Genomic DNA, 25,143 nt, shown 5'->3' on the forward strand with positions numbered 1-25,143 from the left:
CACAAATATGGTATCACAAAACAATAATGCTATAAATCCTAAAATCAATCATAAATTATCCTATTATAGGATTTAAATTGCATATTAAATTCTAAATATCCCATATAAAAAAAAGGCAAAGACTAGCCTTGGAATTTTCTTGCTGAGATATCCCACTCTTTCGTTCTCATTGTGTGACTAGCCGCTCAGAAATTAGATTTCTCGTGTCACACATTTCATAAAAGTCTCATTTATTTTGTTCCGACTCTGGGAAAGGCTCGACCCGCTGGATATTCACCAGAACGCCGGCACAACATGAATCAAATCCATACATCTTGATTTGGGTGACAGTCACGGCCTTTGAGATTTGAAAAGCTCAGTGGTTTCTTTTGCCTTTTGTGGGAGCTAAATTAAACAACTGTTGTTGACCCTCATTATATGAGAACACACAGCCAGTGTGCTACGCTCGTACCCTGGGGACATACCATCCTGACCGGCCTCCCCAGAGAGACAGCGCCAGGAATCCCTGTAATCCCACAACACACACACACACACACACACCTTACATCTTACATGCAAACAAATGTCTATCAATTACCGCTGCTCAATAAAATGATTCCATTTCAGTGTGCTTCCATTTAAACATATTAGAGTGACACGTCGTGTCATAAAGTCAAACTACAGAAGAAAACGTTGCAATGCTGGTCTGTTTAATTACTATTGATTATGTCATTGTATTAACAATATGTTTTCCATCATCTAAATAGTTTTGGTTAGGGTTATTTTACATTACATACATAACGTCAAGTGAAAGCCTTTTTTTCCACAATATTTTTGAATATCATGCTTTCAGATGAGAACATTTTTAATTTTTTTAAAATTAAAACACCAGAATGAGAGTTTATAACATTGTTATTACATAGTAAGTACCGTTTAATAAGCAGCGAACAACATGTAGCAAATATAATGTTTAGCAATTTTACTAAAACAACAAAATTACTCAAATCTTTTCACAAAATGCTGTCATGCTGTTATTATTTGCATAATATATGTATGTGTGTGTTCTGTATATATTTATGTATATATAAATACACACATGCAGTATATATTAGGAAAATATTTACATGTGTATGCTATATTTATATGCATAAAATTTATATAACAAATAAATGTATTTAATATTTAAACAGCATATTTTTGAGAAATATATATATGCATGTGTGTGTATTTATAGACATAATAAATATACACAGCACGCATAAATATATTATGTAAACATAGTATATAATATATACTAATTTCTTTTAATGTCAACTCTTTGTTGTATTATGCATAGTATCATAGTTTTAAAGAAAATTCACAAATGTATCCAATGATCATCAACTTCTAAATGGGTTAAATACAAATCTACTAATTTCCCTTATGTTAAATACCAAACTACTAAAGCTATATTTTTTTTAAAGAAAATTACATAGTAATTTATTACATTTATTACATCATTACTACATAGTAATTACATATGTAAGTTTATAACACCTAATAAAAAGTAGAAATTCAGTTTTATTATGAATGCAATCATATTTTAAAAAACACATTGTGTAGCATTAATGTAAAATTCCAAGAAGTCTAAAGGGATTCAATTCAAAGTCAAATGGAAAAAAAAAGAAGCTACATCCCAGCATTCCACTTTCGGAGTGTGCAGCTCTCAGATTCTGATCCAACATTCTCTGAATAAAGGTATTGTTGTTCAATTAACTGCTTATATGATTTTCCCTCTAATCCTATTTCTCTCTATCCTCTGTTCATGAGGGACGGTCTGAAGTGCTGGACGGCCTGTATTCCTGTGGCGCTCTCTGATATGCAGCGTTTGGCTGTGACAGGCAAGCTCAGATCAGGTCTTAACACTGCATTGTGTTCGGTTGAAGCAGATCTGCTCTATTATATCAACAGCAGTGCCTTCCCAGCATTCACAGCAGAGCGCTGAATGCAGGCCAAACGGGGTAACAGTCCGTAAGTTCAGAAATGTCTCTCAAAGTTTCAGCTTTATTCAGATTTTCAACAATTTCACAAATAGCACATTTATGCACTACTGATCATAAATGGCTGTGGGTAGCATGCATGCAGCATACAAAATATTGCTAAAATCATACATTTTTTTTAATCCAGCCACTTACTTAATGAATGGAAATACAACCATGTCCTTGGTAATAAACGCTAATAGTTTGATTGTTTTTATTTTAACAGCTATCTGCGATAAACTGTGAAATGGTAATGGGAAGTCAAGCAGATGTCAGAGAAGAGGAACATATGTTTCTGACATCCATCCGCAAGCATCAAGGACACATTGATATTAAGCCGAATGGACATATGTTCGCAACTCAACAAGTGGGACGCGAAGCCAGACAGCTAATTTAGCGGTTTCAGTTCAACGGGGGCTCAAAAGAACGGCCAGGGTAAATCGAAAACAAAAGTGGCTGAAAAAATAAAGCCAGTTCCTGGGAGTTTAGGCCAGAAGAGTAGCATGCCAGAGCAGGAAGACACGGATGGACACACAGCATTACTCTTTTGTGAGCAGCACGGCCAAGAGGAAATGATGTGTGCTTGCAAACAGGCATTGCTAATGAAGACAGTGCTCGAAATAATAATAGTTAGAGGCTGTATACTGACTAGGGACCATTTAAAAGCTAAAGAAGTCAATAAAAAACATGCTATGAGTTTGATTTGTGTTGCTATATTTATCTTGCATGTGTAGTCTAAATAAAAACTGCCGAAACTTAAAATGTCGTTTTTCTCTTTCTTGTAAAACGGACAAACATGATATTTAAGAAAGTGTTTGATTTCACTAGCTTTAAAAGAATTAATATGTTTTCTGAAGCTCGGTAATAACGTCTTCGTGTCAAAACAACAGTTTTGAAGTTGCCTTACAACATAAACGTAATTCCTGTGATCAAAGTGACTGAATTACACAATTAAGCTGATCAGAAACCTCAATGAGATTAGGCTTAAAATAAAACGACAAACAAAAGTAAACAGAGAGAGCTTAATATTACATTACAGAAACGGCTCAATTTATGTTGCGATTTATATGTTGAAAGTAAATGCGACATAAAACATTGCAATTATTTTTTGATTCGCTTTAAAAGTGTCAATTTGCTAGCAATCTGGCTGTTCTAATCATCAATCACTTTAATACTAATAAAACATAATCAGATTGTTTACAATGCTTCATTTTTTTTTTCCCGAAGCACTACTGACATTGTCTCGGGAACTGTTTCATTTTAAATAAATCACAATTGTTAAGCAAACACGGGTGTTCTCAAAACCACACTCAGATATTAAATTTCACGTAGAGTGGGTGTCTCGGACCACCCAGCTGCTTGGAGCTGGATTTTTTTCCACTTGTGAGCTCAGGGCTACATGTGCTCTTAGCCTGACTTAATGTCTACCTTTAAAACCAGGCATCCAAACAGAGCGCGATGATGCTTTATAGACCGCAACACTCGCAAAAAACATAAAAGACGGTGCATTTACTGTCCGCCAGGCTTACCATCACTGTACTACATTAACATCTCTTCCCTTTTCAGAGATGTTGCTTCCTTGCACAGCCGACAACTTGCTCTTTTGTTGCGTTCACTCACTTAGAGTGCATGTAATGGCAGAAATGGATAATGAAGAGGCAGGGGAGGCGAAAACACACACGCACAAAAGGAGATCTCAGAAAAGGAACCCCGCCATGCGCTACTCTGCCGCGCAGAGCCGTGGGGCAGGAGGCAGCATCTTTAGGGTGTACCCAAGCAGCACTAAACTCCAGTGTCCGTGGGCAATCAAGGCCATTTTTTACAGCCGCTGGGGTCCAGCATCCCTGCCTTTACACTACAGTGGAAACCCTTTGTACTAATTGCTAGATTGTACCTGATTTTCTAGTTCAGTTCCAGCCTATAATTGACTGACAATGATGGGAATGGGGCGGGGGATTTCAGACTTGAACACACGGCAAAGGAGATCAGACGTTAGGGCAAGCAGGTAGCGAAGAGAAAAGAGAGAGGGCAGTAGTGGGGTAGAAAAGGGGGTGGTCAGTGCTCTCATGTTTGCTACAACTGCAAACCCGAAAGTCCTTCGACTCCTGCAATAATTTATTCTTCCAGTGTTATATCACATAATTCAGATCTTCTCTACAACAAGTTTAAATTTTTGAGTTTAATTCCATATATTGATAAATGCATACACTGATAAAATTGAGCCATGGAGACCTGAAAAGAATCTTGCAAATATATACACATACCGGCATGTGTCTCAAACGCAATAATTCAAACCCTTTAATTACCCAAAACTTCAATCTTGAATAAAAAAAAAACACTTTTGCATTTAAAAAAAAGAAAAAAAAGTAATTTCTACTCATTTCTCCTAATCAAATGAAGCCGGACAATAAAAAATATTCACAGTGAGTTGCGTCACAAAGGTCAGTGTGCAGAATTGCAGCATCTGTAACATAGCTCAAGATAACACATCCCTAAATCCAACACAGCCCGCCCCCGTCAGGCGACTTTCTCTTACGTTGCATTCATTAATCCGAAAGGCATGAAAGAAAGCACACAAGAGCCAGCCAAGAGCAACATAGTACATATGTAGCATTCCTTTTAATTAACGCATGGGAGACGCAATACGCCTTAGTCTGCGACCCGAGTCACCTGCAAATCAAAAAGAGATAAAGGTACCAGCATGGATCTGTGTGTTTACAGGTGTTCACACCTCGCACACCACCGCGGATTCACAGAGACTCTCTAAGAGCCATTAGCAAGGGTCATGCGTTCCTAATGCCGACTAGACTCGCCGCATCTCAGGTTATACGCGAGCCGTCTCCAACTCAAAACAACCAGCATGCTCCTTTTGGCAGCTTTTCACACGCCACCCCACATGCACCGGCTGGCACACACACAGAGCTCATATATATACGTGATCCCACCTGAGCACAAGTTTCCGAACAAGGCCAAACATATGCCATAAGATAAAAAAGACTGACATGAATTTCTGAGAGTCAGCTTACCTTGCCTTTTAGCGTTCCCCTGCCTGCCTTTTCCAGCAGGCCCAAGACCCATAGATATCCAGAGTTCCACCTGCTCGCAGAGGAGAGCCGAGCCGAGACCCAGCGTGTCTTCTCTCTGACTGTGTCTGTCTCTGTGTAAGGGGAGCTAGGAATGCACTGGCTATAGACTTTTGTCCAAGCTGTAGGTCTTTTTTAGTGAAGCAAGATTAGTTCATACAAAACTCAACAATACAGCACTGAAACCCATTGTTGATATTCAACATTTTTCACATAGCGGAACAGAATAGACAATACGGTAGCTAGGAAACCACGGGCTGGATCACAAGCTGATGATATCTCACGCTTTTCCGCGGCCTGTAATCCTGTTCATTCAGCTTGCGGGCGATGCTAGATGTAAACCAAAATCAATATCAGTGGAAGTGGATGAGAAGTGTGTTGTGGGGGGTGGAGGGTAGGTTTGCCGAGGGCAGGATGTTTTCACATCGTAGCAGACTACACAATAAACATTCTTTATTCAGCAAGGTCTTCTTTGAAGGGAGGGATTCAAACAGACACCACAAATCCACGGCTCTGCAACTAACTCCTGAGTAGATGCCTGAAAGTTCAATGGTTCCCTCAGAACTCCTTTTGCAATATAGCTGGACAATCTATAGCCTATTTCAGCATGAATGTACCGTTTCAAACTTGCCCAAGATTTTATTCAAGGTAAAAATCACAGGCGTCTAATTGCAATTCAGGAAATATCAAGTAAAGAATGCTGCAAACTGTGTAACTAATAAATAAATTGGTTTAAATGTTTCAACATTTTCGGAACTTTTTAAAGTCTTACGAGGTCTGTACCTGTGATCCGGTTCCACTCTCTTAACCCATCCAGCTGCCATATTTTCCCCCACACTCCGAGTCCTCTAGGTAGCCAAAGAGGGGGAATTGTTCAAGCCCTTCCTTTTCATCACTTCGGCAATTGACCAATTGACAACTGATTGATGGTTATCCTTTCATACCTACAAAGGCGGAAATTACCATCACTAAAGCGACGTACTGTAAAAGCCTCAAGAGTAAATTACATGTTGCTAAAATTCCCCTTCACTCAGCCCTGTACAATAGCAAGCAAACAAAAAAAGTTTCCTTTTTGCCAGTTCTGTGGCACTGTAGATTTGGCCTTTCCTGCCAAGTGCAGAAAGAACTTGACAGCTTCTTTAAATGGTGCGGCACAAAAGCTCTTGAATGAGGGATGGTACCCGGGCAGGACTGCCATTCTGTAGAACCACGACCATTATTTGCATTGAAAACAGAGAGGCTTGAGAAGAACAGATAAGGCATATCTGAATATGAGCTGGGACACTCCAACTAACCTTGGGGGAGGGGTGGTTTGTCTAGTCGGGCTTCCCAACAAATTGTAATTCATTCCAAATAAACAGTGCGTAGAAGCAAGAGAGAGAGTGGGCCACTGGCATATGTGACGTATCTCAATGGTTTTTATGTTAAATGCTAATTGGAAGACGCCGCTCTTTGTCAGAAGATCCCATTTCTGATTTCAAGGACTCAAGGATTTGAGATTCACACAAACACTATGGCCATCCATATGAATCTTCACACTCAAAAATAACCAATCACACAAAAAGCTCAGTTGAGGCCTTCCTTGCAGACGTCGAAAGCATTTTTTATTCCTCCTTTTTCCTAAGCCTTCCTTCCTGAAAGGCCTGAGAAAGTAAGAATGGAATGGGAGGGGATGTCTAGGGCCTGTGTGTCTGCCCAGAGAACTCAGCTGCCAACAAGAGCCAGGGCTTTCTTTGGGTATGGGAACAATCCAAAAAGAAAACCCTTTTCAAGGCCTTTCAATTGCAGCAGATGGGACCCAACCAAGAAGGCATCAACTTTGGGAAAGAGTAGTCTATTCACAAACGGCGATGTAAGGGGGATTCTATACTCGCCATCCAACATTTAAGCGCATTACAGAAACAGAAGAGCTAATGTGGCCAACATATTTAAACTCATTCAAAGTGACCTACACATCCTTTCCTAAGTCTTGTAGAACTGTTCCATCCCTTCTAACCCAAAGAAAACTACATTGCAAATGTTGTCAATAACTTAGGGGTACAAAACATTGTAAATATCTAAGAATAAAAATGGATTTTATTACAATTTTAGCATTATGCTTACAATGTCGATATCCAATTTGCCAAAATTTAACATATGAACTTTAAAAGAGCGGACAAAATGCAAAAACACTGAATGTGATTAAACATGATGATATTCATATTAGATAATGTGCTCTTCCCTCCAAAACATCTTTGATTTGTTTTATCTTTTGCACTGGAGGATGAGATGTTTTCCCCTATGTTTTATTAATGGATCTCAGTGGGGAACACTGAAATGGATATCAACAACTGGATAAGAGCAGAGGAGACGCCAGCGGTGTTGACACAAACCCCATGCTGGCTCCCACCTCTCCTGTGCCAATCTGTGCACTTTAATTGTTCATTCGCTCAATGAATACATAAATAGGTCTCAGGATCTGGTCATGGTAATGAAGCTATTTTTAGACTCAAATTGCTGCTTCACATTTCCATGGAAATCTTCCACCACCTTCTCTCTTTTTTTCCATTTCATGTGCACTCTAGTTTATCTGAAAACACACATTTATATTATTGCAATGGGTGGGAAATCACATTATGATTTAATGTGGTTTAATGCAATAAAGCGGGAATCATGAAACATGGCTCTGATGTCAAGGCTGTACTGATTCAAAAGCAATTTTAGTACATATGGTCCGGCTCAAGGCCGCCAATCAACAGATGAATCGGAGGTCAAGTCCGTTTCAGTCCCTGACCTGGGGTCAGATCTAAGCCCATCCGCAAACACAAAGATTCAATCTCCTCCATCTCTTCATATCCGCTAAATACCGCTAAACTAAACCTTCATGGCCATGACCACAAAATTTTGAAATACAAGGGCATTCAGTATCAGTACAAAATTAATTTGCTACCATTTAACCTCAATTCAGTGGGTCATGGAAAATGATCATGAATGTATAAAGAAAAATAATGAATGGATCTCCTGCCTTACCAATGAAATGTCACATATTAATAGTTATATCACGTATTTTAAAACAGTTCCAGTCCTGGAATAATATATATACATATATATAATATATATACACATATATATAAAAAAAACGTACTGTATTATAATGTATCAGCCTCTTATACATAGATTGTTTTTTTTGTTTTCTGTAGCTCTGTAGGTGTAGAAAATTGTTATGACAAGGTTATGGGTTTGAATCTCAGGGAAGAAATGTACTTTTGTATTTTGTAAATGTACTGTAGGTTACTTTAGATCTGTCAAATGCATACATGCAAATGTTTATGTTCCTGTAGATCTTTAGATCTAGAACATTACGTTAGGGATTGCGCAATGACAAGGACATGGGGTTGAATCCCAGGGAACACACATTTGTAAAATGTAGCATTTTGGACCTGTTAAAATCACACACAAACATTTTTTGGTTCTGATAGACTAGTAGGTCTGTAAGTTTATGTTTCTTTGGATCTGTAAAATTCCCACATGAAAATGTTTATGTTCCTGTGTCGACTGGTAAGTTTTGAATATTGTGATAGCAATCATAAAGTTATGGGGTTGAATCCCAGTTATCAAATGTAGAAATTAAATTGACTAGTTTGGTTTAGACCTGTCAAATTCGCACATGTAAATTTTTTCATGTTGCTATAAGCTTATAGGTCTTGAATATTGTGATAGCAGTCATAAGGTTATGGGTTTGAATCCCAGAAAACACACGCACCTGTAAAACATATCATTTAAATGCATTGTAGGTTTCCCAAATGCACACGTAAGCATATATGTTCTCCAATATGCTTAGACAAAATAAAATCTGTGAAACTGCTCGATCTAATACTATCTGTAATGTAAGTGACAGGTTCGGCCTCTGTAGGTAGTGTGTGGGAGCTCCACGGGTTCGGGACGGGGGATGTGATTATCTGTGTGTGAGCGAGGGCCTGCTGCTCCAGAGGAAAGCTCCTTACAGTTGAGAGGCACACTTTGACACCTCCTTTAAGCCTCTAGTCCAAACAAGCCGCTCGACAAGGTGAGGCAGGAGTCCTGCTTTTGTTTTACCCAGCGGGAATCTGAACATCATTCATCACTTACGTCAAGACTTCCAGCACAAAAACATTGTGTGATTAGCATGTCAAGATCATTATCTCTGATAACACGGTGTGGTCGGGCGGCCGGTAGGTGCTCTGGCTAATCAATTAATCAAAACTTTATCTAAACACATGACAATCATAATATTTGCAGTCGTGGCAATAATTATCAATGCTGAATTATGATACAGGTTAATCATTGCACCGACAAGCACATGCTTTGCCGCAAGTAACGAACTGAAGCAATAAATTAAACTCGGATTTGTAAACAGTAAGATTCTGTAACACTTTACTTAAAAGCCTTTATGTATAACATGTAATAAAGGTAGTTCCAATGCATTAATTATGCACTTTGTAATGCACTGTACAATCTTTTAAATAATTTATATAATTTATTACATTATAACACGCTATGCATTGTAAGCTCAGTCATAACTACTTATGACAAGATATGTTTAAGAACGCTCATTATCATTATCATAACCTTCAATAACCCTTTATAATGGATTATACATAAAGGCTTTAAGTAAAATACTGCAGATTTTTCCAAAAAAAAAAAAAAATTAAAGGTTTGGGCTGTTTGTTTGTGTTTTGTGTGTGTGTGAGAGATATGAAAAGTATATATTTGTAGCTAAAGATTATTAACTACTAGTGCTGTCAAATTATTAATCGTTATGTATATATTTTACACACACATACACAGTATTTCACACTATTTCAGTTTTCAAACAAAAAATATAACATTTAATTTATTCACTAATTGTTGATTCTTTGTAGTTATTTGCGAAAGGTAAACTGAAAATTGTTTTTACACCATTTTTTAATTTTTAGCTCTGTGAGCGTCGCTAGTTAATGCGATTCTCTACAGCTGTGGTCGCTCCTTTCATTCACCCAGTACACAACACGCTTGCTTTAGAAAAGGCCGATTTGAGGAAAGACCAAATGTCAGTTGGCAGATAATACTTGTCGACGTTCAGACATTTTACAGTAAGTCCGATTTAAACGTCCCAGTGCTGTTAGCGTCGCTCGACTGTCATTACATTGATCATCGGCCTCTATTCCGCACCTCTTAAAAACGTTCAGAATCAATGGCAACAAACATCCGACCTACGAGAAACGCATCATATTATTGTTCATCTACATCCACGACGACTGTAAAGTCATTACAAGCGAGTGAGGAGTCTCTCTCTCTCCCCCGCTGAAGAGTAAACAGAGACTCCTGCTGTTAAACAGTAGCTGTGTCGTGTAGCTCTGCAAGTGTCTCTTCACACCCTGGTGAGTGAACAGCGACATAAAGCCTTCCCCGGGGAGGTGTGAGATCTCTCGCCGGCCGCAGCGGCGCTCGTCCTCCCCGGGGTCGCCCCGCAGCTGGAGGAAGGTGTTACTTTAATGAGGTGCTAATACTTACGCCCCCGAGGCTGCTGGACTTTATATTCACGGGGCAAGTGCATGACCCAGCGGTCACGCTAAGCACACAGGCATTAGCTTGATTGATGCCAAACTTAGAAATGCTGTAATGTTGGATGTCTGAAATCTACCGTTTTGTCTTCGTTTTCTTGAATAACGTCTCTGAGGGAAAAGCGTTCATTAAGCAAAACTAAAAATACGAAACGTTTTTGTTCGTTGATAAAAAAAAAAAAGAGCTGAGATATCATGGGAATATTATATGAAAAAAAAAAAAAAGAGTACAAAAGTACAAACTGAGCACTAATAATGGAAACGAACAGTAAAATGGAAATAAAATGTAAAAGAAAAAAGAAAAGAATACTGCAATAAAAAGCAAGAAAATAATAAATATTGTAATTTCAAACAATAATAAAAATTACAATAGCACACAGAAAATTACTATTAAAAATAAATTAAACTGATGAAATGTTCAAATATTCAAAATATGAATTATATATAAAAATCTGGATTACAATGTCTAAAGCTTAAACTAATAAACATGATGCAATAAATATTTGTCAGTTATAAATCTCAAATTTTATTTCATTTTGTTCAACAGCCTTTCAACTCTTTATGTATTTAAAATGATTACATTTTACATTTTTAAGAAGAAGTATCATTAGGAAGTTTGACTAGACTACTTTTACTTTTATTCCTTTAATAAATATGAATATTTCGGCCTGCCGAATTGGGAGCGGGATCGAAAATATCTTTACCGAGCAAGTTCAGCTGGAAAATGTCATGTGATGCGACTCAACAAAAAATGCATTCATTCATTCATTTTTTTGTGTGTGTGCGCGCGTGTAGTATTTAAGGTGTAAAGAAAACATGTTATTACTTATTACTCAAGTCACAGGTAATCTCCGTGAAAATCTCGACAACTAACAAAGCACCATTTCCTCTCCACAATCCCATTCTTTGACGTACACCATTGTTGCGTTATTATCAGCATAGCCTAAACCAGCAATAAAGTTAAGATGCTTAGCCAATCTCGTATTAGCTTTGGGGTTTTTTTTCTATGGATCCTAATTAGTACAAATTGTTGCGGCGCTAAGTCACCGCAGAAGCCGCCAAAGACTTCCTAATCTCCCTCGGAGTGAGAACCTGTCAAGCAATTAGCTGCATTACCCCCAAAGCTACAAGTTTAAAACAAAAGCGGTTGTTGCTGCAGGGTGGAGAGTAGCAGTTGTACGTAGATCTGCATGACAGTTCGGCCCACATTAGCACGGCAAAAAGGTCCGTTACTGCCATTGTTGGCTCATGCTGTGAGAAGAGCCTTTGTGCGGCCCATCTGAAGAGCATTGTGGGGCGGTTGGCACCTCGGCTCAATATTCCTCGCCGTTGCTGCATCACAAAGAGAGGTGTGTGTTCTACCTTTGGGGGCTGAAGAATTTAGCACATTTAAAGAGCTTGTTTCCTAACAATGGCACTCCTCGCGACATCAACGCGACTCTTTGAAAGTCAGGCCGCGAGTAGATACAAAGGCCTTAATATCTAGGGAATAACTAACAAGGTTTTACAAAAGAACTAAGGTCGTGACTGGTGTTAGCCGGTAACAATATGGACAACAGATGCTGTTAAACAGTGTTTTGCAATCTTTCAGATGTTAAAAATAAGGAATTTGGCGCCAAGCGGATAAATACAACCTACTATTTTCAATACGCTTTCACTGTAGTAATGGGAGACAATTTAGTTACACGCGTTACGTAAACAATGTGATATGATGCTACGTTTCTGACACTATTATTAATTTGAAAAATGTCAGGATGGTGCAACCGTCCTAATATAATATTATTAGTAATAAGAATAATAACAAAGAACAAGGCCTAGATTAAAGAACTATGTTTAAAAAAAAAAAAAAAAAGTCAACATTGCTGTCATTCAGTTCTTTTCTCTGACAAACTGAAGTCCTGCGGTGCAACCGACAACATGACATCATAAAACAGATTATTGCAGACCTTCATCAAGGTTCATAAGGGTAAGAACTCTGAAAAAGTTATTTTTTTAGGACATGGATGAGACAGGTTGTAAAATGTCTTGTGGTGCGACTCCCAAAAGACATATTTAGGAATTACTGATTCATTATATATATACACATACATATATATATACACACATATATACACACACACACATATATATATATATATATATATATATATATATATATATATATATATATATATATATATATATATATATATATATATACACACACACACACATATATATATACACATATATATATATATATACACACATATATATATATACATATACATACATATGCATACATATATATATATATATATATATATATATATATATATATAAAATATTTACGCATCTGTATACAAGTTCACTACAAGTGCATATTCCTTCTCACAAGTGTATTTTTGCCATTATTATGATTTTATGATTACTACCACAGCATGATATAGTATTTTGCTCATATCGGCCATCACTACTTCAATGCACAGCGGCTGACGGAGAGAAGGAAGTCTTTGAAGTACTGGCATGGCGGAAACACTCCAGCTAACACACTCCCAACAAAACACTTTCAAAATAAAGTATCAAAGAGTTCACCAAATAAAACAAAGCATGGTATTTTGTCTAGATCCCAGCCACGCTCACTTCCACGGCAGAGTTCAGATGCCCCTAGTGACAGGTCATGGATGTACAATGCCACTGATTACGGCTGACAGATCTGATCTAAGACAAACACTCACTGAGTGAAAACAGGCAGGGAATCTAAACTACGCCTGAAGCATCCGTCCACACGGCCCCTATGATACACACACATCCCCGCTGTAACAAAACCAAGCCTGAATCCCAATATTGCCACAAAGAGTGAATGAGCCATTGCTAAACATGAGGGCTGATGAGAGGAAGAGACTCTAAAGAATGCGCCGTTCGGCTGCTGAAAAATTAAGATTCCATACTGTGAAGAGATTAAACAATATATACTGAGACATAATATATTTGAATTCATATCTCTCTCTCGCTCTCTATATATATAATTACGTTTATTAAAAATGATTCACTCAGTTATTTTTGTTCTCCACATTTCTGATTATTAGCTATATATATGTATATATATATATATATGTCACAGTGTAGTTTAAGAGTAGGAGCGCTAGACGAGCAGATAGCATAAAGTCTTTTAAACTTACAAATACGAAATAAACAATATAGTTGCAAGCAGAACAAAAACCACACGTATAAATGACAAGATCGGAACAACTGAACGGAAAGAAGCTGGACTTAAATACACAAAGTAAATACTAAATTAATGAGACACACCTGAAGACAATGATACAATTAACAAAAGAACGGAAAGTAGGGCAAGAGTCCAAAGACGTGACTATATATATATATATATATATATATATATATATATATATATTACACTTTTTTGTATTAAAATCATTTTACAGCTGAAATTACATAAAATATAAATATTAGGTAAAACTTAAAAAATAATAAAAATTAATAAAATAGCTAATAATCAGAAATGTGGCCAACCAAAATAACTAAGCTGGAACTATATTTATAAATTATTATTAAAAGTTAAGATAAATTAATATTGCATATATATATATATATATATATATATATATATATATATATATATATATATATATATATATATATATGTATATATTGTATAATAAAAAATGCTGCTGCTTGTTAGCACAGCCGATATTTTCCAGTCAACTTTAAGTAACATAAATATCCATCGTCTTTTGTTTCCTTCTGGAAAGCATGCTCCTGCAGAAGCGCTGCTAAACCCGCAGCTAGCGTGCTACGTCACCGCTTCCGCCGATGCACAGAGCCGTTGGTCCCGTGTCGAATCAGGCTCAATAATCAATGAAAGCATTGATCATCCCTAATGAAAGATCAATTGCGTTAGCTTCCCAGTCAAGGGCTTCCGCTAAAGCCGAGACAAACACAATCTCTGTATATGCTGTCACAATGAAGGTTATCTCTGCGGGCAATGGCAGCCCAGGTGACAGCTATTTCCCATGATGCTGCAAAAGCAGTCAAGCTGTCCATCTAGCTGTCAGCTGACCGCCGGTTCCCATGGTTCCCCCCGCTGCCACTCAACAGCGCTGAAAGCCTCTATTATCTGGCGGAGCTGGAAAGGAACTGCTCGGGCTTTGATAAGCTATCACCGGTCCCAGGTGAGAGCCGGCTAACAGCACATCAGGACAAAACAACGCCTGGCAATGAAATAGGCCGTCTTTATCAGCCAGCGGCGCGGAGCCACTCCGGGTTCATCTCGCAGGTGCTCTTAACACATTTATATATGCGGATAATCTGAAGAGATCATTTATTGGAAATCCAAAAAAAAATCTCTTTGGGGTTTTGCAAATCTCATTTCAGATTATTCAGACACATGTTCGGTTGACTTTCCAGTGTTTACTTTTAAACAGGTTTGGCATTTCCCCAAGTCAACACCAAGAAAATTATTTATGTATTGATATGTGTGTGTGTGTGTGTGTATATATATATATATATATATATATATATATATATATATATATATATATATATATATATGAATGAAACCACTTGTGATTTTTATAAATTTTCTTCCTTTTATTTACATACTATATATATATATATATATATATAATGTTATTTTATCCAGAATAATATTATATTAAATGCTTATGAATCTAAAATATTATACATGTATCAATACAAAAATATATATTTAATTTTGTAAAGAAAAAACACATTTATTAGTATTTATTATATTAAATATTCATCCATTTAAATACAGTGTACACGTATATTAACGTAAATTGCATGTGTTTTATTAAATTTTATTTTGTAAGTTTGTATTTATTACATTTATAAAAAGTGGCAGTAAAGATGTTACATTTTATGGTTAGAATGTTTTTTTTTACTTACTGTTCATCAAAGAATCTTAAAAAAATAGCTTTTATCGTTGTTAACCAAAAATGTTTTTTGAACAGCAAATGATTTCTAAAGGATCATGTGCCACTGAAGACTGGATGTCATTTATATATATATATATATATATATATATATATATGTGTGTGTGTGTGTGTGTGTGTGTGTGTGTGTGTGTGTGCACATCCAAGCACACATCCATGCATTCAAAGCGCATTTCGCTGTCTATCTGAACTTTACATATGAATATCTTGTGAATACGAATGAGATCGATATAATGATTGGACTAACCCCGCGCCGCTTCCTGACAGGGGTGTGACTGACTGTCATTCACTTACACGTGGCTGCCAGAGGAAAAAACAAAACAAAACATTTCATTCGATTTTAATTAGCTGCATTCACGGCCCTCGATCCCGCAAAATAAGCGTAACTACCACCACCTTGTGTACAAACATCTCCCTGCAGAGCGTGCGAGGATCAGCCGGGATAGAAACATGACACCTAACAGCGTTAGCGGGCCGCCAAGGCGCGTTGACTTCATTCAGACCGCGGCGTCGGGTTTTTATGTCAAAGCGGGCGCCGCTTTTCTGACACACTAATAAATTGAAGGCTGGCCGAGTACACCGTTTCATTACCCGAGCTGCCCGGGAGCATCTCGACGCAGCAAAAATGTCAGATCGCCTCAGTTCCTGCCGAGTTTTCGAATCATTGTCATCGGTTTTCTAATTCGTTTCAACAGCTTCCGCGTTGCCGCCGCTTCCGATCATTATAGAGTTATAATTCTGGACGCGGCCATCCAGAACGGGCTGGTGGAAAAAAGCAAAAAAATGGCGCCCGCGCTCTCTAAGAAACAGGCGGGAAACGAGGACAAAGCGCCAAAACATCGCCAATCGCGAAAGAAAAGACGTCGAATAATTGATTTCATTTCCCGGTTTCTTCCCTCCGGTGCGAAATCTCCTTCGGCTATCATCGAATCTCGTATCTTCGCCACGGTCTGAATTACACTTTCTCCACTCTGGTAAGGCGGCGAACGCTTGTTTGTTCTGCTAATTAACTTTATTACCCTGATAGCTCCCTACAGCCTTTGACGAAAACAATTACCATTCTTTACTTCTTTTTTTTCTCCTCGCTGGCAGAAAGACTATTAATTAGAAACGGGCCCTGGTCCCTGCCATGTTCCCAAGCCCTCAAGCAGGATAGCATTACATTGTCAGTAGTAATTTAGCTCTCATCTGTCTCTGCTAATTATTGTCACATTCATCAAATTCATCAAGGAAAGTGCTCTCAGAAGGATTGCATATTTGCAGTTAATATAGCATAAACTGGTATTACCCATCACCACATTTGTGATGATGAGAGGGACACAACTTATTCAGCCCTAATTAGAGCAAGCTGGGTAATTAATTATACATTCCGCCTTATTACTTCTGAGTCCCAGATATTGTTTGTGGAAAAACTGGAGAGGGAGAGAGAGGAGATAGCGGGAGAAGCCAAGAGGCACGACGAGGGGGGGTGTTTTGTCACGTGCGCCTCGCCGTAATTCCCACCTGACAAACGTCCGAAAATCAGGGGGAAATTGCAACTTGTCAGCCCGCCGAATAACCCGCGTAATAACTGATTAACGAGCGGCACCTGTGACAGGTGCGCTTCGGGAGGCGGAAAAACAACTAGCGCGCGTTCCCAAAAAGACGCTCCACTTAGGGCTCTGTCGGATTCGAAAAACGGAAAAAAACGTAAAAAAAGCGTGACAACTAGCCCCGGTGTCTTACGAAACAGGCTCGCCCCAAAAAACGATTTCGCTCATTATCAAACATATTTTACGTGACAAGCTCTTGTGTCTCCTCTGGTTTGGTGACACAGATATTTCTTTCTGCGTGTGTGTGTGTGTGTGTGTGTGTGTGTGTGTGTGTGTGGGGAAGATCCGCTGCCAAACCCCCGTGGGCCCTACAGGGACCTGGCATTGTCCTTCTTCCAAATCCCATCTGCACCTTTCCTGCGAGCGCTTCTCACCGTGCTACAATTACACATGACACATTTAATCACATCACACAGCGTCGTCCTGGGACCGTCTCTCATGGATCTGTGTTTACTCTCGAGGTCAAACCTGACCTGCTGACGGCTACTCTATCTGTCCTGAAAGGATGGAGGCTTTTTATCGCGGCTTTCAGGGAAGGTAACGGCACGGATAGAGGTATTAACCATCCCGATATCAGATAACCAGATGAGGAAATACTGTATATAATACACTGTACATTATCCTCACAAATGATAATGGATATGTAGGCTGCGGGGCAAACGGCGCAGGTCTCTTCTGACTGCAATTCAAGAAACGATAAACGAATATAGTCATCAAAACCTTAATTAAACAACATAAACCCCGACCAATGATCAAACGCAATCACTATTAAATGACGTCCATAATAACGACAATATAGCAACTTATTTTCAATTCTATTGTCAAAATATACACTTACCATAAATAAAAGCAATATTCTATTGTGTCATTTGTTATAATCTATTTCATCAGGCTCCATTGTACTTTCTTGTATTATTTTGTATTTCTATTCTGATTTATTCCGTTCTGTTTTGTTGTATTCTATTTATTCTATTATCACTCTACACTCTAATTGTTCTATTCTTTTTGAACCTGCTACATTCTATTCTCTTTTGCTCTTCTATGCTAAACTGTGTTCTGTTTTGTCTATTGTGATCTGTTGTATTCTTCGGTGTATTCTTTTATTCGATCTCAGTTTCTTCCTACATTCTACGCTTTATTTTCCACAGTGCGGTATTCTGTTCTGCTGTTCACTTTATTCTTTACTCCTCACTTATATTCTATTGTGTTCTATTTTGCTGTGCTTTATTCTATCTATTCTATTCTACAATGTTCAAATGCCGATCTTTTACTTTCTTTATTGCATCTCTATTTTCAATTCCAGTCTAGTCTCTTACATACTATTTTAATCTTCAATTCTTTTCTGGTCTATTTTGTGCTTTCTTTTCTGATGCGCATTTTTATGTTCTATTCTGTTACCTTTAACACTTCTATATTCCATTCTAATTTTATAGCACTTAATTCTATTTTGTTCCTCTGGGCTAATGTCTGTTTTAGCGCATTCCGCTTCATTCTGTTCTGCTATTAAATATTTAGTCAATTTTTACTATGCCTTATTCTGCTGAGTGTATTATTCCATTCAGTTCCACTAGCCTGTTCTATTCCATTCGACTGTCCTCTATTATGTTTTTCATACTGTATTCTGTTCTGTTCTATCTAAATAGTGAAGTCATCCTTCTGTAACTGGGATTTATTTGCGATACATCCTAGTAACAGGGTTTCTGTCAAACCCGTGGAAAATTAATAGCCGAGAGATGACATGTTGAAAGGAGAAAGAACATCCCAGACTCAGAGGAGAAGAGACTTCCACATGCCATAAGACTGTCAGATTAAGCGAACATGTGCCAGTCGATCTCGCTACACGGTGACCACCGTCACCTCTGAGGCGAAAACTATTAAGTCCAACATTCCCCCCGTAAGTGTTTATCTGAGGAGGGAGACTTACATGTCCTCCGGAGCAGATATTGAAACTGATTGGACAATGGCGGAATACCAGACGGGCGTAGCACAAGGCCGACCCCGGCAAATAGGAAGAAAAAATCTTAATCTGCAACACAATGGCGCGCTCTTGAAACCCTATCATTTTCACTTCCTGTGAGTCGGCTGTCTGACTGTGAATGAAGTCAAAGGAGTGGATAGTGTCGAAAATTGGATCACAGCTAACATTCGTTCATTTTTATCAGCGGCTGCCAAAGGTCATCTGGCATAATAGCTGATGAATTTAAACCCCACGGATTTCATTTGCAATTTTCAATTTAGCGAGGCCTCCGAACCCCGCGGCGATAAGGGTTTCCACCTATCGTGGCCTGTCACAAACATCAAGGATCGTTGTGAACCCGCAGGAAAAGAAGGAAGGAGAGCGTCAGCGAGGAAGATAAGACCTGGGGGAAGACGGGGACCGTGTGGAAAAGTTGGGGGGCTCCCCGCGTGGTTTAGTTCAGAAAATGCCATTTGTGACAAGCAATCACGGAGACCCACGGAGCGACGAATAAACCATTCTTCCAGTCATCTTACATCTTGTTCGGGACCGATCCTGTTGCCTTCTGATGGTGGAAGATGACCGGGGCGAACAAGAGCAGAGACGGTCCATTAGCTCAAGGTATATTTGTTGTGACATCATAAAACCCTAAATATATCGGTTAGACTGCAAATAATAGCTTCCGTAGGATTTCCCGTAATTCTTTCTACCTCAGTAACCCTTAATCAACATTTCACGCCCGTTCTTAATATGCCACATCCTGATTCGATGCATTATCGAAAATTATTATCCCGTTCGGGGCAGCTTTGGAAGGGACTCCAAAAAAAAAATGGCTCCATCAAATTCAATTTAGTGCTGGTTAGGAACAGCTGACTGTCATAGAAATAAGGCAGCGATCCGACAGGAGGTTCGGATGAATGGGAAGAGGCTCTCGAAGACACTTGGCAAGCCCTCCTGCGCTAGAGAAGGAATGGAAATCACAGTGAACAGCTGTGACTAATACCATCTTGTAAGTGCTAGACCCCAAAGAAAATGTAGAGTGCTTCAGAACAATCCGCCGAGAGCTGGGAGGAGGACGCGGGGGGAAAAGGAGATTTTCCTCAAAAGCTAAATGACGGACTGTGTCTTGACGGTAGGAGGTGTGCAATAATAGGCCTGATTGAGGCGTACTCGGAATTTAACGGCAAATAAATCGCGCGGCGAGTCGGAGCCGGCAGCAAAACAAATGAAGGACGGCCGCCGTTTAGTGATGGATGACAACACGAGCATGTTATTCCCGACGCATCAAAGAGGAACTAGTCCTAATATATCTTCATTAGGCTCATACAATGCTGAATGCACTTAGTGATGTTTTAGACCACGCAAGGCCATTAATGCGATACTCAACGGCTTCATTATTCATGAAATAAAGACCATCGGAAGACGCTCGCGTATAAAGATATCAAGGCCTCGGAGTGGAGAAGAGGGGTCTGGGTAAAGATCATGCAAATGCATTTGTTTCTGATGCCTGGTTGAGTAAAAGACTACACTGTGCGCACGAAGGTGTGCGAGTGCGCGCGTATCCTCGGAGAATGCCTCGTCTTCCACAGCCGGGAACAATGCAGATGGATGCAGCGGGACTCTGGGACGCATGACAAGTGTCTTCATCCTGCATTAATTGCTCAAATTGAAGCAGTGCCACATCTCTCCAAACTAGACGTTGCTGTGAGTTCCCTTTGATATGATAATGGCATGCTTCTTAGCGAAGGGAAATGCAAATTGCAGGCGGTAATTTGGTGGCATGCACCTGCCGACACGGCACTCTCTCTCTCTCTCTCTCTCGTGGCACCGGCTTCATCCACGCACACAAAAGCGGCCCACTGGTGAAATTACGCTCGCGTGGCCCACGTTGCCGACAGATGCTCCCCTCTGTAGCCATTGTGTGGCGGCTCTGACAGTAGAGCACACATAGATTTAGCGGCACGCTAATAATCAGTCAACATTTTGCCTGGATAATTCTTGCATTTAAATGCATCCCCAAATCAGGCACAATAACATTTAAGCTCGGCCGTCAAATCAAGAAGGAGATTCCCGAATGATAGAGGCATCAGTGTTTTAAGCGCTTCAGATTTGGCCTTTCGCACGAGAAAAATGGCCACGCGGTTCAAGCGTGATCAATCCAGGTTTGTACAAGGTGAAGTCACGTTATCAACAACAACAACAGTTGACTTTAACGCATTAATGTCAACACGAAACACAACCCATTTCACTCGGTGGTTTGTGTTATTTTAATTTACAAAGTTGACTCTAAAAACTTGCTAAACATCATAAACGGCTCAAAAGCTAGGAGTAGCTGTTTGTCCAAAAGGCCCACATTGTAGTGTACTTTAAATCTTAAAAGTGTGTTTTAAAAAATCTGCATTTGCAGATAATGTAAGATTGACGGCATAAAAGAGACTCGCTGTTTCTAAACAAACTTAAGTAGACGTAGTACAGAGTGCTATTGTAACAATGTCAGAGTATTACAAAGTATTAATTAACTACATGAACTTACTATATGGTTCGGCTTATGATTAGGGTCTGGCTTAGGGTTGCTTGCATGTAATTATGCATAATTTATTGTTATTGTAATAGTAAGTGCACTTAACATGTAACAAGGACACTTTAAAACGTTACCTATTTTGTCATACTTTAATAAAAGTATTTTTATTTGAATGTGTTGACTAACATAGTAAACCCGTATTTAAGTGGAATTTTAAATGCGGTGTTATTTGAGATTGCGCTACATTTAAAGTTAATATATTTTAAATGTACTAAAATGGAACTTTGTAATTGCATACTTGTAATAATAATAAATACATTTAAATATAGTACATATTTCAATAGAAATGCAGTATATTTTATTTTATTATTACAATTTGAACGCGATTCGAAAGCAATGAAGTAATTTCGATTTTATTCATTAAGTACGTCCTTAAGTCCTACTTTAGTTCGCCAAAAACGCTCTAATGCTGCTGACTCTATTTTAGTTGAATAATAACAAAGTCAACTCGAACACGTTTAATTGCAATTAACTTATATCTCGTCAATTAGATTACCACGCTTTCCCGCTAAAGATGAGTTTTCGATGAGCGTGTCCTGAATGAGTTCGACGAAAATCGGCCAAAAATACGCCAATCGTTATAAACGGAAGGATCAGAGACAATAAAGATCATAATACAGATCATATATAAAGATCATGCATGTAGACCATTTCGAATCTGAACGGAACAAACACTGGCGGGGAAAGTGTTAGCATACTATTACGTTTTTCGGAAAACTTACAATCGGTTTGCGCTTATGCATACTCTATGGTACGCCAACGTGTACTCGTTTTTCACAACGGGATTCACACTCAGATGTCAGGTCATGCCACGCAGTTATCTTTCTTGACAAAATATGTGCATTTTTAGCGCTCCGAACGGGGCCGACACCACATTGGTGTGTGAACGCAACGGTGAACTTCAGTTTTGTCCGTCTACCTGCGGCGCAGAGTCTCAGTTGACCCGGCGTAACTCAAGACTGCGAGTCGAGTCTGGTTGATGAAGTAAGACTTTTGTGCTCCGATATCAATGCAGTGGTAACTCTCCTCCCCTTCGGCGGAAGACATCACGAGGGGACGCCGTAAAAGGTTCCTCTGTCTGCCTCTGACTCACGTCTGAACAAAAGCCCCGCTTCACCAGCGACCGGCGGATCGGCTCAAAACCTCAGCGGTCAGGAATGCTCTGGATCTGCCGAGCGTATGACGAGGAACGTGAAGGATGACGGGGCATTCGGGCCAGTCGCTCGCGAACAACTCTTCTCAGCTTGAGGCTTCTGACACGCTTTCGTTTTTTTTGGGGGCCGCTGATGGCAGTGAGGTCACTGTAAACTGAATCGGACGTGTTGATGGGAAGGAGACAAGTGGAACTTACTGGAAACGGTGAATCAGGGGATGTGCTCTAGTGCCAAATCACTGACCTTACAACCGTCTGCCCACATGACGGCAGTTACTCACGACCGCCACTGTTCTGTACGAGTGCCGTAAACATTTGCCAACTGTACTTTTACTTTTTCTGAAGAAAAACGTAGCGGCGCTGGGGCGGTTAATTCGCCACCGTGACATCTTTCGGGTGTTGTGAGTGGTCGAGAGGCTATTGCTGGGCGTCTCCCAGTGTGTTCTGATCGGGTTTGTGACTCTGATCTCTAGATACGACTCGGGATCAAAAACGAATCAGGGCTCAAGGTGACAGTGAAGGGCGAAACTGACCAAAAACTGACCAACTTCTCTTTTTTTTTTTTTCCAAGAGGGATGTGACATATATGGTGCATAACAAATTGTGCTTTACGAGAGAAATAATATGCCGACAAAAAGTATATTTTTTATAAAAGTAAAAAATGCATTAAATGAATGGCTACAGCCCCTAAAAATTCTGTCACTTATATATATATATATATATATATATATTCATATTCATGTTGGTTTTTACATTGTTTTGAAGAATGCTTATTAAATGTTTATATTTGATTATTTCACATAATACATTATAACATTATAATCATTATTAATAACCAAAAAATCTACTTCTTTCCTTTTCAGCTTTTTTAAGTTTAGATTTTTATTTTTCACTTTTTCTGTGTTATATTTCATTTAATTTTTTTGCATTATATATATATATATATATATATATATATATATATATATATATATATATATATATTTTTTTTTTCTAAAATACTTCTTTAAATGATCAGATTTCAAGGACATATTATATGCATGTTTGTAATGTTTAATAAAATTAATAATCAAAATTGTGCCAAACTATTTAATACGGTTTTCTTACATTTCATGAATTTATTTCTTCATTATGGCATGAAGCCAAAACACATTTTTTTGTAAAAAGATACACCCTGAAGATATCAAAATCAAACTACAAAAACATATACTCGCTTATTTAAATCAGTATATTTATCATTCATCATTTTTACTGTACTACCGAATGGATGAATAGTAAGTAAATAAATAACCTTTTAATAAACTTTCTTGAATGTTTGCAGAAACTTTGTTTTAACAGCGCAGTCCAAACCATATTCAGTCACAATTTCCTCTCGTTCCACAATTAGAAAACAAAGCCCAACAGCGAATGAGCTATTCACAAAAAGTCACGTCGCCTTCTCATCTTGAAACCGCTTACACGCTGGTCGGTTATTCTGAACGGTTTAACCTTTTGTGGGTCACTGATTGAATCACAGCCGTTGTCACAGACTATTAATAGTGGGCGGGATTAATGTGGGATTATGTCATCATGAGTCTGGTCTCGGGAACGACTTGAGCTCGAGTTGCTTCACCGCCACAACACTTCCCTCAAACCAAAGCTAACAATGTCTGCCAGTGAGAACTCAAAGAGCGGCTCCTCTCAAACGGGACCCTCCATGAATATTAATGAGGGCTGAACTGTGTCATAGGTCACAGAGGAGTTTCAGATGATTATCTGAGCTGCTGCATACTGCCCTCTACGGCCTCATTAGAGAAATGTTTGTCTCGCGAGCAGGACACGTCAACAAACGGGCCTCTGTTTGCAGTGACCACCAGAACCATATGTACAGCGTCTAAAATACATCCCGACTGAAGAAGCAGCTGAGCGTCCCAAAGAAATGACTCTGAAAGTAACTTAACAGTCACTAAAGAGCTTACTGTGCAATCAGATGCTCTCTAGATTGAGAATATTCTTCTTCCTGGTAACACCTGGCTAGCAAATCCTCACTTAGCCTGCTGGATGTTCAATAAAACGAACTCAAACTTCCTGTTTTCGAAATCTGCTCTCGTCGAATGACTTGATGGGGTTTTAGAGGGGATTTCTTTGTACAATGCTACTTAAAAGTTTCACCTACAATTACATTACTTACAATTTTCGAGCTGTCCTGCAATTTATGTCAGATCATAGCAATTATTTAAACTATTTTCAAATCAAATTTGCTTTTTAATGTTCAAAATAGGCAC

General features: G+C 38.8%; 1 long non-coding RNA gene across 5 annotated transcripts in view; it reads right to left on the reverse strand.

Annotated features, from left to right (window-relative positions):
- Window positions 1–25,143, reverse strand: part of LOC122334060 — a 105,126-nt gene that overhangs the window by 42,401 nt on the left and 37,582 nt on the right. The window contains exon 1 of one of the 5 annotated variants that reach the window (XR_006248715.1): window positions 5,024–5,210. The exons of 3 other annotated variants lie outside the window; for them this stretch is intronic. This is a non-coding gene — a long non-coding RNA (uncharacterized LOC122334060). Of the gene's footprint in view, window positions 1–5,023; window positions 5,211–25,143 lie in introns of those variants that run through there. One more of the 5 variants, XR_006248716.1, reaches the window with a different exon arrangement.

The sequence above is a fragment of the Puntigrus tetrazona genome, unplaced genomic scaffold (assembly GCF_018831695.1).
Source record: "Puntigrus tetrazona isolate hp1 unplaced genomic scaffold, ASM1883169v1 S000000472, whole genome shotgun sequence".
NCBI lineage: Eukaryota > Metazoa > Chordata > Actinopteri > Cypriniformes > Cyprinidae > Puntigrus > Puntigrus tetrazona.